Source organism: Haliotis asinina, chromosome 11 (genome assembly GCF_037392515.1).
Source record: "Haliotis asinina isolate JCU_RB_2024 chromosome 11, JCU_Hal_asi_v2, whole genome shotgun sequence".
Classification (NCBI taxonomy): Eukaryota; Metazoa; Mollusca; class Gastropoda; order Lepetellida; family Haliotidae; genus Haliotis; species Haliotis asinina.
Genome location: NC_090290.1, coordinates 10,979,502 through 10,993,199, shown reverse-complemented (window position 1 = coordinate 10,993,199; position 13,698 = coordinate 10,979,502). Strand labels below are relative to the sequence as shown.

At 40.5% G+C, this 13,698-nt stretch overlaps 21 non-coding genes across 21 annotated transcripts; 11 read left to right on the top strand and 10 right to left on the bottom strand.

The window, feature by feature from the left end:
- Positions 1-38: 38 nt before the first annotated feature.
- Positions 39-111, top strand: Trnar-acg (transfer RNA arginine (anticodon ACG)). The gene has a single exon. It is a non-coding gene; the product is annotated as a tRNA-Arg (tRNA).
- Positions 112-296: 185 nt separating this feature from the next.
- On the bottom strand, positions 297-379 carry Trnal-uaa (transfer RNA leucine (anticodon UAA)). Its single transcript has one exon. It is a non-coding gene; the product is annotated as a tRNA-Leu (tRNA).
- Positions 380-1,054: 675 nt separating this feature from the next.
- Positions 1,055-1,127, top strand: Trnar-acg (transfer RNA arginine (anticodon ACG)). Its single transcript has one exon. It is a non-coding gene; the product is annotated as a tRNA-Arg (tRNA).
- Positions 1,128-1,312: 185 nt separating this feature from the next.
- Trnal-uaa (transfer RNA leucine (anticodon UAA)) lies at positions 1,313-1,395 on the bottom strand. The gene has a single exon. It is a non-coding gene; the product is annotated as a tRNA-Leu (tRNA).
- A 675-nt stretch (positions 1,396-2,070) lies between these two features.
- Trnar-acg (transfer RNA arginine (anticodon ACG)) lies at positions 2,071-2,143 on the top strand. The gene has a single exon. It is a non-coding gene; the product is annotated as a tRNA-Arg (tRNA).
- A 185-nt stretch (positions 2,144-2,328) lies between these two features.
- On the bottom strand, positions 2,329-2,411 carry Trnal-uaa (transfer RNA leucine (anticodon UAA)). Its single transcript has one exon. It is a non-coding gene; the product is annotated as a tRNA-Leu (tRNA).
- Positions 2,412-3,086: 675 nt separating this feature from the next.
- Trnar-acg (transfer RNA arginine (anticodon ACG)) lies at positions 3,087-3,159 on the top strand. Its single transcript has one exon. It is a non-coding gene; the product is annotated as a tRNA-Arg (tRNA).
- A 185-nt stretch (positions 3,160-3,344) lies between these two features.
- Trnal-uaa (transfer RNA leucine (anticodon UAA)) lies at positions 3,345-3,432 on the bottom strand. Its single transcript has one exon. It is a non-coding gene; the product is annotated as a tRNA-Leu (tRNA).
- Positions 3,433-4,107: 675 nt separating this feature from the next.
- Trnar-acg (transfer RNA arginine (anticodon ACG)) lies at positions 4,108-4,180 on the top strand. Its single transcript has one exon. It is a non-coding gene; the product is annotated as a tRNA-Arg (tRNA).
- Positions 4,181-4,365: 185 nt separating this feature from the next.
- Positions 4,366-4,448, bottom strand: Trnal-uaa (transfer RNA leucine (anticodon UAA)). Its single transcript has one exon. It is a non-coding gene; the product is annotated as a tRNA-Leu (tRNA).
- Positions 4,449-5,123: 675 nt separating this feature from the next.
- Trnar-acg (transfer RNA arginine (anticodon ACG)) lies at positions 5,124-5,196 on the top strand. The gene has a single exon. It is a non-coding gene; the product is annotated as a tRNA-Arg (tRNA).
- A 185-nt stretch (positions 5,197-5,381) lies between these two features.
- Trnal-uaa (transfer RNA leucine (anticodon UAA)) lies at positions 5,382-5,469 on the bottom strand. Its single transcript has one exon. It is a non-coding gene; the product is annotated as a tRNA-Leu (tRNA).
- A 675-nt stretch (positions 5,470-6,144) lies between these two features.
- Positions 6,145-6,217, top strand: Trnar-acg (transfer RNA arginine (anticodon ACG)). The gene has a single exon. It is a non-coding gene; the product is annotated as a tRNA-Arg (tRNA).
- A 185-nt stretch (positions 6,218-6,402) lies between these two features.
- Trnal-uaa (transfer RNA leucine (anticodon UAA)) lies at positions 6,403-6,485 on the bottom strand. Its single transcript has one exon. It is a non-coding gene; the product is annotated as a tRNA-Leu (tRNA).
- Positions 6,486-7,160: 675 nt separating this feature from the next.
- On the top strand, positions 7,161-7,233 carry Trnar-acg (transfer RNA arginine (anticodon ACG)). Its single transcript has one exon. It is a non-coding gene; the product is annotated as a tRNA-Arg (tRNA).
- Positions 7,234-7,418: 185 nt separating this feature from the next.
- Positions 7,419-7,506, bottom strand: Trnal-uaa (transfer RNA leucine (anticodon UAA)). The gene has a single exon. It is a non-coding gene; the product is annotated as a tRNA-Leu (tRNA).
- Positions 7,507-8,181: 675 nt separating this feature from the next.
- On the top strand, positions 8,182-8,254 carry Trnar-acg (transfer RNA arginine (anticodon ACG)). Its single transcript has one exon. It is a non-coding gene; the product is annotated as a tRNA-Arg (tRNA).
- A 185-nt stretch (positions 8,255-8,439) lies between these two features.
- On the bottom strand, positions 8,440-8,527 carry Trnal-uaa (transfer RNA leucine (anticodon UAA)). Its single transcript has one exon. It is a non-coding gene; the product is annotated as a tRNA-Leu (tRNA).
- A 675-nt stretch (positions 8,528-9,202) lies between these two features.
- On the top strand, positions 9,203-9,275 carry Trnar-acg (transfer RNA arginine (anticodon ACG)). Its single transcript has one exon. It is a non-coding gene; the product is annotated as a tRNA-Arg (tRNA).
- A 185-nt stretch (positions 9,276-9,460) lies between these two features.
- Positions 9,461-9,543, bottom strand: Trnal-uaa (transfer RNA leucine (anticodon UAA)). Its single transcript has one exon. It is a non-coding gene; the product is annotated as a tRNA-Leu (tRNA).
- A 675-nt stretch (positions 9,544-10,218) lies between these two features.
- Positions 10,219-10,291, top strand: Trnar-acg (transfer RNA arginine (anticodon ACG)). The gene has a single exon. It is a non-coding gene; the product is annotated as a tRNA-Arg (tRNA).
- Positions 10,292-13,698: the final 3,407 nt, after the last annotated feature.

Sequence of the window (13,698 nt, the reverse complement as noted above, 5' to 3'; positions counted from 1 at the left end):
GAGAGATCAGACATTGTATTGTAGCCTGGGCTTTCAGTGGGCGTGTTGCGCAACGGATAACGCGTCTGACTACGGATCAGAAGATTCCAGGTTCGAATCCTGGCACGCTCGGAACATTCTTTTTGACATTTTGGTTTTGAAAATAGGTAAAATACTAAGGATATAACAAGGACGATTTTGACAATAGCAGTGTCCGATTTTTTCTCCATTACAAATTGTAAAGTGGATCATTTCAATGAGAAAAAGAGGTGAAGTGAACATTTCCGCTCAATAATCACACCTAAAAATAGTGAGGTTAGCACGGGTGGGGTTCGAACCCACGCGGACATACGTCCATTGGATCTTAAGTCCAACGCCTTAACCACTCGGCCACCGTGCTCATGCCTTACAAAGTGGAAAGGTAGAGCTGAGTGTCGGGTAATTGCAATTGCCTAGATATACGCCCTTCAGCCAAAACTATGTCAGTCTTAACATGTAACTTACACATTTCCAAGCCATTTCTCCAAGTACCATGTTGTCCTCGATCTCCTTTGTACCCTACTCTGATTGCAACCTAGAACCACACTTTGTGCTACTGACAGCTGCTCGTATAAAATACTATATTTGTAAGCCAACTGTTAGCATTCTTGATATGTGCATGTTCAACTTCAAGTGCCCTGCCTTACGTTTGGAGCAAGTGGCTGTCGTTTTCTTTTCTTAGATTCCTTTGGAATCCTCCCATCCTTGGTCCTGTAATGTGCTTCTTTGCTGTAGAGTGGCTTTGTTCATAACGTTTGTAATGTGACGGCAGTTCCTTGGTAAATCACAAGTCCCATTGATAAAGCAAAGAGCCATTTCACAAGCCATAAGACGTCCAACTACTTAAGACGATTCCAAGGTGGAATCCTGTCACACACAAAGCAGTCTTTTGTTTGTTTTGTCATGGAATGTCATCGTCTAGATGAAATGACGTCGGTCAATGCAAACATGTTTGGGCAACATTTAGCACTTTCAGCCGTGCAACAAAGAAAGGAAATGAGAGATCAGACATTGTATTGTAGCCTGGGCTTTCAGTGGGCGTGTGGCGCAACGGATAACGCGTCTGACTACGGATCAGAAGATTGCAGGTTCGAATCCTGGCACGCTCGGAATATTCTTTTTGACATTTTGGTTTTGAAAATAGGTAAAATACTAAGGATATAACAAGGACGATTTTGACAATAGCAGTGTCCGATTTTTTCTCCATTACAAATTGTAAAGTGGATCATTTCAATGAGAAAAAGAGGTGAAGTGAACATTTCCGCTCAATAATCACACCTAAAAATAGTGAGGTTAGCACGGGTGGGGTTCGAACCCACGCGGACATACGTCCATTGGATCTTAAGTCCAACGCCTTAACCACTCGGCCACCGTGCTCATGCCTTACAAAGTGGAAAGGTAGAGCTGAGTGTCGGGTAATTGCAATTGCCTAGATATACGCCCTTCAGCCAAAACTATGTCAGTCTTAACATGTAACTTACACATTTCCAAGCCATTTCTCCAAGTACCATGTTGTCCTCGATCTCCTTTGTACCCTACTCTGACTGCAACCTAGAACCACACTTTGTGCTACTGACAGCTGCTCGTATAAAATACTATATTTGTAAGCCAACTGTTAGCATTCTTGATATGTGCATGTTCAACTTCAAGTGCCCTGCCTTACGTTTGGAGCAAGTGGCTGTCGTTTTCTTTTCTTAGATTCCTTTGGAATCCTCCCATCCTTGGTCCTGTAATGTGCTTCTTTGCTGTAGAGTGGCTTTGTTCATAACGTTTGTAATGTGACGGCAGTTCCTTGGTAAATCAGAAGTCCCAGTGATAAAGCAAAGAGCCATTTCACAAGTCATAAGACGTCCAACTACTTAAGACGATTCCAAGGTGGAATCCTGTCACACACAAAGCAGTCTTTTGTTTGTTTTGTCATGGAATGTCATCGTCTAGATGAAATGACGTCGGTCAATGCAAACATGTTTGGGCAACATTTAGCACTTTCAGCCGTGCAACAAAGAAAGGAAATGAGAGATCAGACATTGTATTGTAGCCTGGGCTTTCAGTGGGCGTGTGGCGCAACGGATAACGCGTCTGACTACGGATCAGAAGATTCCAGGTTCGAATCCTGGCACGCTCGGAATATTCTTTTTGACATTTTGGTTTTGAAAATAGGTAAAATACTAAGGATATAACAAGGACGATTTTGACAATAGCAGTGTCCGATTTTTTCTCCATTACAAATTGTAAAGTGGATCATTTCAATGAGAAAAAGAGGTGAAGTGAACATTTCCGCTCAATAATCACACCTAAAAATAGTGAGGTTAGCACGGGTGGGGTTCGAACCCACGCGGACATACGTCCATTGGATCTTAAGTCCAACGCCTTAACCACTCGGCCACCGTGCTCATGCCTTACAAAGTGGAAAGGTAGAGCTGAGTGTCGGGTAATTGCAATTGCCTAGATATACGCCCTTCAGCCAAAACTATGTCAGTCTTAACATGTAACTTACACATTTCCAAGCCATTTCTCCAAGTACCATGTTGTCCTCGATCTCCTTTGTACCCTACTCTGACTGCAACCTAGAACCACACTTTGTGCTACTGACAGCTGCTCGTATAAAATACTATATTTGTAAGCCAACTGTTAGCATTCTTGATATGTGCATGTTCAACTTCAAGTGCCCTGCCTTACGTTTGGAGCAAGTGGCTGTCGTTTTCTTTTCTTAGATTCCTTTGGAATCCTCCCATCCTTGGTCCTGTAATGTGCTTCTTTGCTGTAGAGTGGCTTTGTTCATAACGTTTGTAATGTGACGGCAGTTCCTTGGTAAATCAGAAGTCCCAGTGATAAAGCAAAGAGCCATTTCACAAGCCATAAGACGTCCAACTACTTAAGACGATTCCAAGGTGGAATCCTGTCACACTCAAAGCAGTCTTTTGTTTGTTTTGTCATGGAATGTCATCGTCTAGATGAAATGACTTTTGTCAATGCAAACATGTTTGGGCAACATTTAGCACTTTCAGCCGTGCAACAAAGAAAGGAAATGAGAGATCAGACATTGTATTGTAGCCTGGGCTTTCAGTGGGCGTGTGGCGCAACGGATAACGCGTCTGACTACGGATCAGAAGATTCCAGGTTCGAATCCTGGCACGCTCGGAACATTCTTTTTGACATTTTGGTTTTGAAAATAGGTAAAATACTAAGGATATAACAAGGACGATTTTGACAATAGCAGTGTCCGATTTTTTCTCCATTACAAATTGTAAAGTGGATCATTTCAATGAGAAAAAGAGGTGAAGTGAACATTTCCGCTCAATAATCACACCTAAAAATAGTGAGGTTAGCACGGGTGGGGTTCGAACCCACGCGGACATACGATACGTCCATTGGATCTTAAGTCCAACGCCTTAACCACTCGGCCACCGTGCTCATGCCTTACAAAGTGGAAAGGTAGAGCTGAGTGTCGGGTAATTGCAATTGCCTAGATATACGCCCTTCAGCCAAAACTATGTCAGTCTTAACATGTAACTTACACATTTCCAAGTCATTTCTCCAAGTACCATGTTGTCCTCGATCTCCTTTGTACCCTACTCTGACTGCAACCTAGAACCACACTTTGTGCTACTGACAGCTGCTCGTATAAAATACTATATTTGTAAGCCAACTGTTAGCATTCTTGATATGTGCATGTTCAACTTCAAGTGCCCTGCCTTACGTTTGGAGCAAGTGGCTGTCGTTTTCTTTTCTTAGATTCCTTTGGAATCCTCCCATCCTTGGTCCTGTAATGTGCTTCTTTGCTGTAGAGTGGCTTTGTTCATAACGTTTGTAATGTGACGGCAGTTCCTTGGTAAATCAGAAGTCCCAGTGATAAAGCAAAGAGCCATTTCACAAGTCATAAGACGTCCAACTACTTAAGACGATTCCAAGGTGGAATCCTGTCACACACAAAGCAGTCTTTTGTTTGTTTTGTCATGGAATGTCATCGTCTAGATGAAATGACGTCGGTCAATGCAAACATGTTTGGGCAACATTTAGCACTTTCAGCCGTGCAACAAAGAAAGGAAATGAGAGATCAGACATTGTATTGTAGCCTGGGCTTTCAGTGGGCGTGTGGCGCAACGGATAACGCGTCTGACTACGGATCAGAAGATTCCAGGTTCGAATCCTGGCACGCTCGGAATATTCTTTTTGACATTTTGGTTTTGAAAATAGGTAAAATACTAAGGATATAACAAGGACGATTTTGACAATAGCAGTGTCCGATTTTTTCTCCATTACAAATTGTAAAGTGGATCATTTCAATGAGAAAAAGAGGTGAAGTGAACATTTCCGCTCAATAATCACACCTAAAAATAGTGAGGTTAGCACGGGTGGGGTTCGAACCCACGCGGACATACGTCCATTGGATCTTAAGTCCAACGCCTTAACCACTCGGCCACCGTGCTCATGCCTTACAAAGTGGAAAGGTAGAGCTGAGTGTCGGGTAATTGCAATTGCCTAGATATACGCCCTTCAGCCAAAACTATGTCAGTCTTAACATGTAACTTACACATTTCCAAGCCATTTCTCCAAGTACCATGTTGTCCTCGATCTCCTTTGTACCCTACTCTGACTGCAACCTAGAACCACACTTTGTGCTACTGACAGCTGCTCGTATAAAATACTATATTTGTAAGCCAACTGTTAGCATTCTTGATATGTGCATGTTCAACTTCAAGTGCCCTGCCTTACGTTTGGAGCAAGTGGCTGTCGTTTTCTTTTCTTAGATTCCTTTGGAATCCTCCCATCCTTGGTCCTGTAATGTGCTTCTTTGCTGTAGAGTGGCTTTGTTCATAACGTTTGTAATGTGACGGCAGTTCCTTGGTAAATCAGAAGTCCCAGTGATAAAGCAAAGAGCCATTTCACAAGCCATAAGACGTCCAACTACTTAAGACGATTCCAAGGTGGAATCCTGTCACACTCAAAGCAGTCTTTTGTTTGTTTTGTCATGGAATGTCATCGTCTAGATGAAATGACTTTTGTCAATGCAAACATGTTTGGGCAACATTTAGCACTTTCAGCCGTGCAACAAAGAAAGGAAATGAGAGATCAGACATTGTATTGTAGCCTGGGCTTTCAGTGGGCGTGTGGCGCAACGGATAACGCGTCTGACTACGGATCAGAAGATTCCAGGTTCGAATCCTGGCACGCTCGGAACATTCTTTTTGACATTTTGGTTTTGAAAATAGGTAAAATACTAAGGATATAACAAGGACGATTTTGACAATAGCAGTGTCCGATTTTTTCTCCATTACAAATTGTAAAGTGGATCATTTCAATGAGAAAAAGAGGTGAAGTGAACATTTCCGCTCAATAATCACACCTAAAAATAGTGAGGTTAGCACGGGTGGGGTTCGAACCCACGCGGACATACGATACGTCCATTGGATCTTAAGTCCAACGCCTTAACCACTCGGCCACCGTGCTCATGCCTTACAAAGTGGAAAGGTAGAGCTGAGTGTCGGGTAATTGCAATTGCCTAGATATACGCCCTTCAGCCAAAACTATGTCAGTCTTAACATGTAACTTACACATTTCCAAGTCATTTCTCCAAGTACCATGTTGTCCTCGATCTCCTTTGTACCCTACTCTGACTGCAACCTAGAACCACACTTTGTGCTACTGACAGCTGCTCGTATAAAATACTATATTTGTAAGCCAACTGTTAGCATTCTTGATATGTGCATGTTCAACTTCAAGTGCCCTGCCTTACGTTTGGAGCAAGTGGCTGTCGTTTTCTTTTCTTAGATTCCTTTGGAATCCTCCCATCCTTGGTCCTGTAATGTGCTTCTTTGCTGTAGAGTGGCTTTGTTCATAACGTTTGTAATGTGACGGCAGTTCCTTGGTAAATCAGAAGTCCCAGTGATAAAGCAAAGAGCCATTTCACAAGTCATAAGACGTCCAACTACTTAAGACGATTCCAAGGTGGAATCCTGTCACACTCAAAGCAGTCTTTTGTTTGTTTTGTCATGGAATGTCATCGTCTAGATGAAATGACGTCGGTCAATGCAAACATGTTTGGGCAACATTTAGCACTTTCAGCCGTGCAACAAAGAAAGGAAATGAGAGATCAGACATTGTATTGTAGCCTGGGCTTTCAGTGGGCGTGTGGCGCAACGGATAACGCGTCTGACTACGGATCAGAAGATTCCAGGTTCGAATCCTGGCACGCTCGGAATATTCTTTTTGACATTTTGGTTTTGAAAATAGGTAAAATACTAAGGATATAACAAGGACGATTTTGACAATAGCAGTGTCCGATTTTTTCTCCATTACAAATTGTAAAGTGGATCATTTCAATGAGAAAAAGAGGTGAAGTGAACATTTCCGCTCAATAATCACACCTAAAAATAGTGAGGTTAGCACGGGTGGGGTTCGAACCCACGCGGACATACGTCCATTGGATCTTAAGTCCAACGCCTTAACCACTCGGCCACCGTGCTCATGCCTTACAAAGTGGAAAGGTAGAGCTGAGTGTCGGGTAATTGCAATTGCCTAGATATACGCCCTTCAGCCAAAACTATGTCAGTCTTAACATGTAACTTACACATTTCCAAGCCATTTCTCCAAGTACCATGTTGTCCTCGATCTCCTTTGTACCCTACTCTGACTGCAACCTAGAACCACACTTTGTGCTACTGACAGCTGCTCGTATAAAATACTATATTTGTAAGCCAACTGTTAGCATTCTTGATATGTGCATGTTCAACTTCAAGTGCCCTGCCTTACGTTTGGAGCAAGTGGCTGTCGTTTTCTTTTCTTAGATTCCTTTGGAATCCTCCCATCCTTGGTCCTGTAATGTGCTTCTTTGCTGTAGAGTGGCTTTGTTCATAACGTTTGTAATGTGACGGCAGTTCCTTGGTAAATCAGAAGTCCCAGTGATAAAGCAAAGAGCCATTTCACAAGCCATAAGACGTCCAACTACTTAAGACGATTCCAAGGTGGAATCCTGTCACACTCAAAGCAGTCTTTTGTTTGTTTTGTCATGGAATGTCATCGTCTAGATGAAATGACTTTTGTCAATGCAAACATGTTTGGGCAACATTTAGCACTTTCAGCCGTGCAACAAAGAAAGGAAATGAGAGATCAGACATTGTATTGTAGCCTGGGCTTTCAGTGGGCGTGTGGCGCAACGGATAACGCGTCTGACTACGGATCAGAAGATTCCAGGTTCGAATCCTGGCACGCTCGGAACATTCTTTTTGACATTTTGGTTTTGAAAATAGGTAAAATACTAAGGATATAACAAGGACGATTTTGACAATAGCAGTGTCCGATTTTTTCTCCATTACAAATTGTAAAGTGGATCATTTCAATGAGAAAAAGAGGTGAAGTGAACATTTCCGCTCAATAATCACACCTAAAAATAGTGAGGTTAGCACGGGTGGGGTTCGAACCCACGCGGACATACGATACGTCCATTGGATCTTAAGTCCAACGCCTTAACCACTCGGCCACCGTGCTCATGCCTTACAAAGTGGAAAGGTAGAGCTGAGTGTCGGGTAATTGCAATTGCCTAGATATACGCCCTTCAGCCAAAACTATGTCAGTCTTAACATGTAACTTACACATTTCCAAGTCATTTCTCCAAGTACCATGTTGTCCTCGATCTCCTTTGTACCCTACTCTGACTGCAACCTAGAACCACACTTTGTGCTACTGACAGCTGCTCGTATAAAATACTATATTTGTAAGCCAACTGTTAGCATTCTTGATATGTGCATGTTCAACTTCAAGTGCCCTGCCTTACGTTTGGAGCAAGTGGCTGTCGTTTTCTTTTCTTAGATTCCTTTGGAATCCTCCCATCCTTGGTCCTGTAATGTGCTTCTTTGCTGTAGAGTGGCTTTGTTCATAACGTTTGTAATGTGACGGCAGTTCCTTGGTAAATCAGAAGTCCCAGTGATAAAGCAAAGAGCCATTTCACAAGTCATAAGACGTCCAACTACTTAAGACGATTCCAAGGTGGAATCCTGTCACACTCAAAGCAGTCTTTTGTTTGTTTTGTCATGGAATGTCATCGTCTAGATGAAATGACGTCGGTCAATGCAAACATGTTTGGGCAACATTTAGCACTTTCAGCCGTGCAACAAAGAAAGGAAATGAGAGATCAGACATTGTATTGTAGCCTGGGCTTTCAGTGGGCGTGTGGCGCAACGGATAACGCGTCTGACTACGGATCAGAAGATTCCAGGTTCGAATCCTGGCACGCTCGGAATATTCTTTTTGACATTTTGGTTTTGAAAATAGGTAAAATACTAAGGATATAACAAGGACAATTTTGACAATAGCAGTGTCCGATTTTTTCTCCATTACAAATTGTAAAGTGGATCATTTCAATGAGAAAAAGAGGTGAAGTGAACATTTCCGCTCAATAATCACACCTAAAAATAGTGAGGTTAGCACGGGTGGGGTTCGAACCCACGCGGACATGCGATACGTCCATTGGATCTTAAGTCCAACGCCTTAACCACTCGGCCACCGTGCTCATGCCTTACAAAGTGGAAAGGTAGAGCTGAGTGTCGGGTAATTGCAATTGCCTAGATATACGCCCTTCAGCCAAAACTATGTCAGTCTTATCATGTAACTTACACATTTCCAAGCCATTTCTCCAAGTACCATGTTGTCCTCGATCTCCTTTGTACCCTACTCTGACTGCAACCTAGAACCACACTTTGTGCTACTGACAGCTGCTCGTATAAAATACTATATTTGTAAGCCAACTGTTAGCATTCTTGATATGTGCATGTTCAACTTCAAGTGCCCTGCCTTACGTTTGGAGCAAGTGGCTGTCGTTTTCTTTTCTTAGATTCCTTTGGAATCCTCCCATCCTTGGTCCTGTAATGTGCTTCTTTGCTGTAGAGTGGCTTTGTTCATAACGTTTGTAATGTGACGGCAGTTCCTTGGTAAATCAGAAGTCCCAGTGATAAAGCAAAGAGCCATTTCACAAGCCATAAGACGTCCAACTACTTAAGACGATTCCAAGGTGATATCCTGTCACACTCAAAGCAGTCTTTTGTTTGTTTTGTCATGGAATGTCATCGTCTAGATGAAATGACGTCGGTCAATGCAAACATGTTTGGGCAACATTTAGCACTTTCAGCCGTGCAACAAAGAAAGGAAATGAGAGATCAGACATTGTATTGTAGCCTGGGCTTTCAGTGGGCGTGTGGCGCAACGGATAACGCGTCTGACTACGGATCAGAAGATTCCAGGTTCGAATCCTGGCACGCTCGGAATATTCTTTTTGACATTTTGGTTTTGAAAATAAGTAAAATACTAAGGATATAACGAGGACGATTTTGACAATAGCAGTGTCCGATTTTTTCTCCATTACAAATTGTAAAGTGGATCATTTCAATGAGAAAAAGAGGTGAAGTGAACATTTCCGCTCAATAATCACACCTAAAAATAGTGAGGTTAGCACGGGTGGGGTTCGAACCCACGCGGACATACGTCCATTGGATCTTAAGTCCAACGCCTTAACCACTCGGCCACCGTGCTCATGCCTTACAAAGTGGAAAGGTAGAGCTGAGTGTCGGGTAATTGCAATTGCCTAGATATACGCCCTTCAGCCAAAACTATGTCAGTCTTAACATGTAACTTACACATTTCCAAACCATTTCTCCAAGTACCATGTTGTCCTCGAACTCCTTTGTACCCTACTCTGACTGCAACCTAGAACCACACTTTGTGCTACTGACAGCTGCTCGTATAAAATACTATATTTGTAAGCCAACTGTTAGCATTCTTGATATGTGCATGTTCAACTTCAAGTGCCCTGCCTTACGTTTGGAGCAAGTGGCTGTCGTTTTCTTTTCTTAGATTCCTTTGGAATCCTCCCATCCTTGGTCCTGTAATGTGCTTCTTTGCTGTAGAGTGGCTTTGTTCATAACGTTTGTTATGTGACGGCAGTTCCTTGGTAAATCAGAAGTCCCAGTGATAAAGCAAAGAGCCATTTCACAAGCTATAAGACGTCCAACTACTTAAGACGATTCCAAGGTGGAATCCTGTCACACTCAAAGCAGTCTTTTGTTTGTTTTGTCATGGAATGTCATCGTCTAGATGAAATGACTTTTGTCAATGCAAACATGTTTGGGCAACATTTAGCACTTTCAGCCGTGCAACAAAGAAAGGAAATGAGAGATCAGACATTGTATTGTAGCCTGGGCTTTCAGTGGGCGTGTTGCGCAACGGATAACGCGTCTGACTACGGATCAGAAGATTCCAGGTTCGAATCCTGGCACGCTCGAAATATTCTTTTTGACATTTTGGTTTTGAAAATAAGTAAAATACTAAGGATATAACGAGGACGATTTTGACAATAGCAGTGTCCGATTTTTTCTCCATTACAAATTGTAAAGTGGATCATTTCAATGAGAAAAAGAGGTGAAGTGAACATTTCCGCTCAATAATCACACCTAAAAATAGTGAGGTTAGCACGGGTGGGGTTCGAACCCACGCGGACATACGTCCATTGGATCTTAAGTCCAACGCCTTTTTTTTTTTTCATTAAAATGTTTATTCACAAAATTGTAGAATTACAGTCGCAGACAGTGCTTACACTACCACCTCATAAATAAAATATGTATCACAGATTTGGGGTGGCAGTGCCTAACATTTCAATTGAAAAGAGAGGAAGTATATTTTCATAGAAATGTTCAGAAGTTTTTTATAGGTTACAATGAAGAAATATACCCGAATAAATGTATAATATATTTAACGTAGCTAATCTGAGTACCTCTGTATTTATAAAGCATTATGTAATATTCTAATCTAACGGTGAGTGTAGAACAATCTCATTTCCATCCAACGATATGAATGTATTGCTCATGACATATTTTTGAATGAAAATGTGTGATTGATTTGCTTTGGAATATTTAAAGCACAACAGGCTAAAATGACGTCTTATCAATGATTTGAAAAATGCCTTCATGTGAACTGAAATCATGTTTTGGCTCAATATCACCCTCCTTTTAAATACAGCTAGACGATAAATTGAGAATACAATGTCCATGAATGCTTTAGACGACAACTTCTTTTCTGGTAAGAACCCAAACAATAACCAGATAGATAACTGTCCAAAACTAAAGCCTGTGTCCTGGCACACATCTGTCAACATTTCAATGATGAGGTCTTGCAAGGGCGATAACTCCTTGCAGAAGACGAACAGATGTAAAATGTCTTCTGTTTGTATGTGACACACTGGACAAACATCAGTGTTTGACAGTCCAATTTTTAGAAGTTTATCATATGTGAAAACAATATTATGTGCAATTTTAAAATCTAACTGTATGGAGTCTGTTGATTTATCTTTTTCCCATACATTCATCCAAATATCTTTCCAATTCATATCCAGTGCAAGCTGATTCCACCAAGCGATAGCTACTGGTTCCTTGAAATGTTTTTTCCTGAGAACTTCATAACAAAATTTTGTTGTGAATAAATCAACAGACAGATCCTGGTTTTGAACAGTGCATGTTATGTCTCTTGATGGGGAGTTAGTGGCAACCTCTGACAAAATGATCTTTTTCCACTCTGACGGAAGCGCTAATAAAATAATGGCATAACATTGTTGTATGGTACTTACATCCATCTCAGGTAAGGTGTCATGGATTATATTAATAATGTGTCGAGACATAAATTTTGGAATAAATTCAAAACAAATATGCTTGATGCAAATAATTCCACTTGAAATAAATGACTGAAACATAAGAGTTTTTCCATTGAATGTAATCAATGGATTCTTAAATATTGGCTGATTCATGATATCATCTACCTTTTTAAGTAATGGTCTTTTTCCGTCATTCAATTCATTCCATGCAGCTAGTAACTCTGCATAAAATGGACTTATATTCTGTAAATAGGCTTTATCATATTCAAGGCTTAAAGCATCAATTCCTAAGTTCATTTTCAGAAGATGTGACATAAAATATACAAATGTTTGTTTCCAAATACAACTGAGCTGACAATTGACATAGGCTCTCAGTAATTTCAGCCTTAAAGCATATTTTTTTAAACGTAAATCTGGTATATTAAGACCTCCATCTAAACAAACACCAATGCATGTACCGTGTGCTATTTTGGCAGGTTTGTTATGCCATAAAAAATCTCTAAACATTTGTGTAAATTTATTCTCCACCCAATATGGAACAGGTAGTACAGTGAACATATACCACAAACGAGAGCTCATAAGGATATTAATAACAATGGCTCTGCCGTGTAAGGTTAACTGTCTACGCAGCCATGAATTTAACAGTGCTTGTATTTTGTCCATTTTCTTCCTCCAGTTTAAAGTTTCACACATCGCTTTGTCGATGCCGAAATAAATGCCCAATACTTCTATACAATCTCTTTTCACTTTAACCGGAATGTTGATTGAAAAATCTCTAAACCTTGTTTTACCCAATAACAAAATTTCCGATTTTTCAATATTGATTTTTGCACCCGTTGCCTCACAATAGAAGTTAACTGTACTAAATGTTTCAAGGACAGAGTTAACATCTGAGACAGTAACTGTTGTGTCATCAGCATGTTGGTATATCAAAGAATTAATATCATTACTGATGTTAATTCCATGAATATCAGGATTGTTTTTTATTATTAAATTCAGTGGCTCTGACACCAACACATATAGCATAGAGCTCATTGGATCCCCCTGCCTAACTCCACGAGTTAAAGTGAAGTATGGTGTCAAATGACCATTGCATTTCACAGAACTCTTTATATCAGTATATAGGATCTTAATCCATGAAATGAACAAATCTCCAAAGTTAAATTTCCTAAGAATTTGAAATAAATATTGGTGTGATACCCTATCAAAGGCCTTTTCTTGATCTATTTTAATGAGATAGGAGTCATCATTATGATTACTGACAACATCAATGACATCTCTAACAGAATGTAGGTTACTGGCTATGTCTCTTCCTGGTATGCAACAAGATTGTTCAGGGGAGACAACTGAAGCCATCACATTTCTCAATCTCAACGACAACAGTCTAGAAATGAGCTTAGAGTCTACATTAATCAATGAGATAGGTCTGTAACACTTAATGTCCCTTTTGTCACATTTCTTTTTATAAAATAAACTAATAATACTCTTTTTCATGGAGCGAGAAAGATTATGCTCTTTGTATATACCATCTACAACTTCTAAAAAGAAGGGACATAAAATATTCCAAAACTTTAAATAAAACTCAACAGTTAGGCCGTCCGGACCCGGTGATTTATTCTTGTTCATTCCTTTGAGTGCTTTTGTAAGCTCACTCTGAGAAATAGGTACGTCACATGATTGTTTTTCTTCTTCAGAAAGTTTTTTCCCAATATTATCAATGAGACTTTGTTGTTTTACGAAATCACATTGCTCAGCAGTAAATAAGGATGAGTAAAATTGCTGAGCAGTATCTAAAATATCCTCTGTATTCCTGGCTATAGTACCATCTTCCTTGTACAGTGATTTTATTGAATTAGCCTGTTGTTTACTTTTTTCAAGGTTCAAAAAGTACGTGGTGTTTCTATCTGACTCCAGCGTGCACTGAGCTTTTGACCTGAGAATAGCACCCTTGCATTTATTATTCTCATACACCTCTAGTTCACTTTCCAATAATTGTAAATCGGTAGATTTATAGCCAGGAATGGAGGATATTTTATTATATTCAA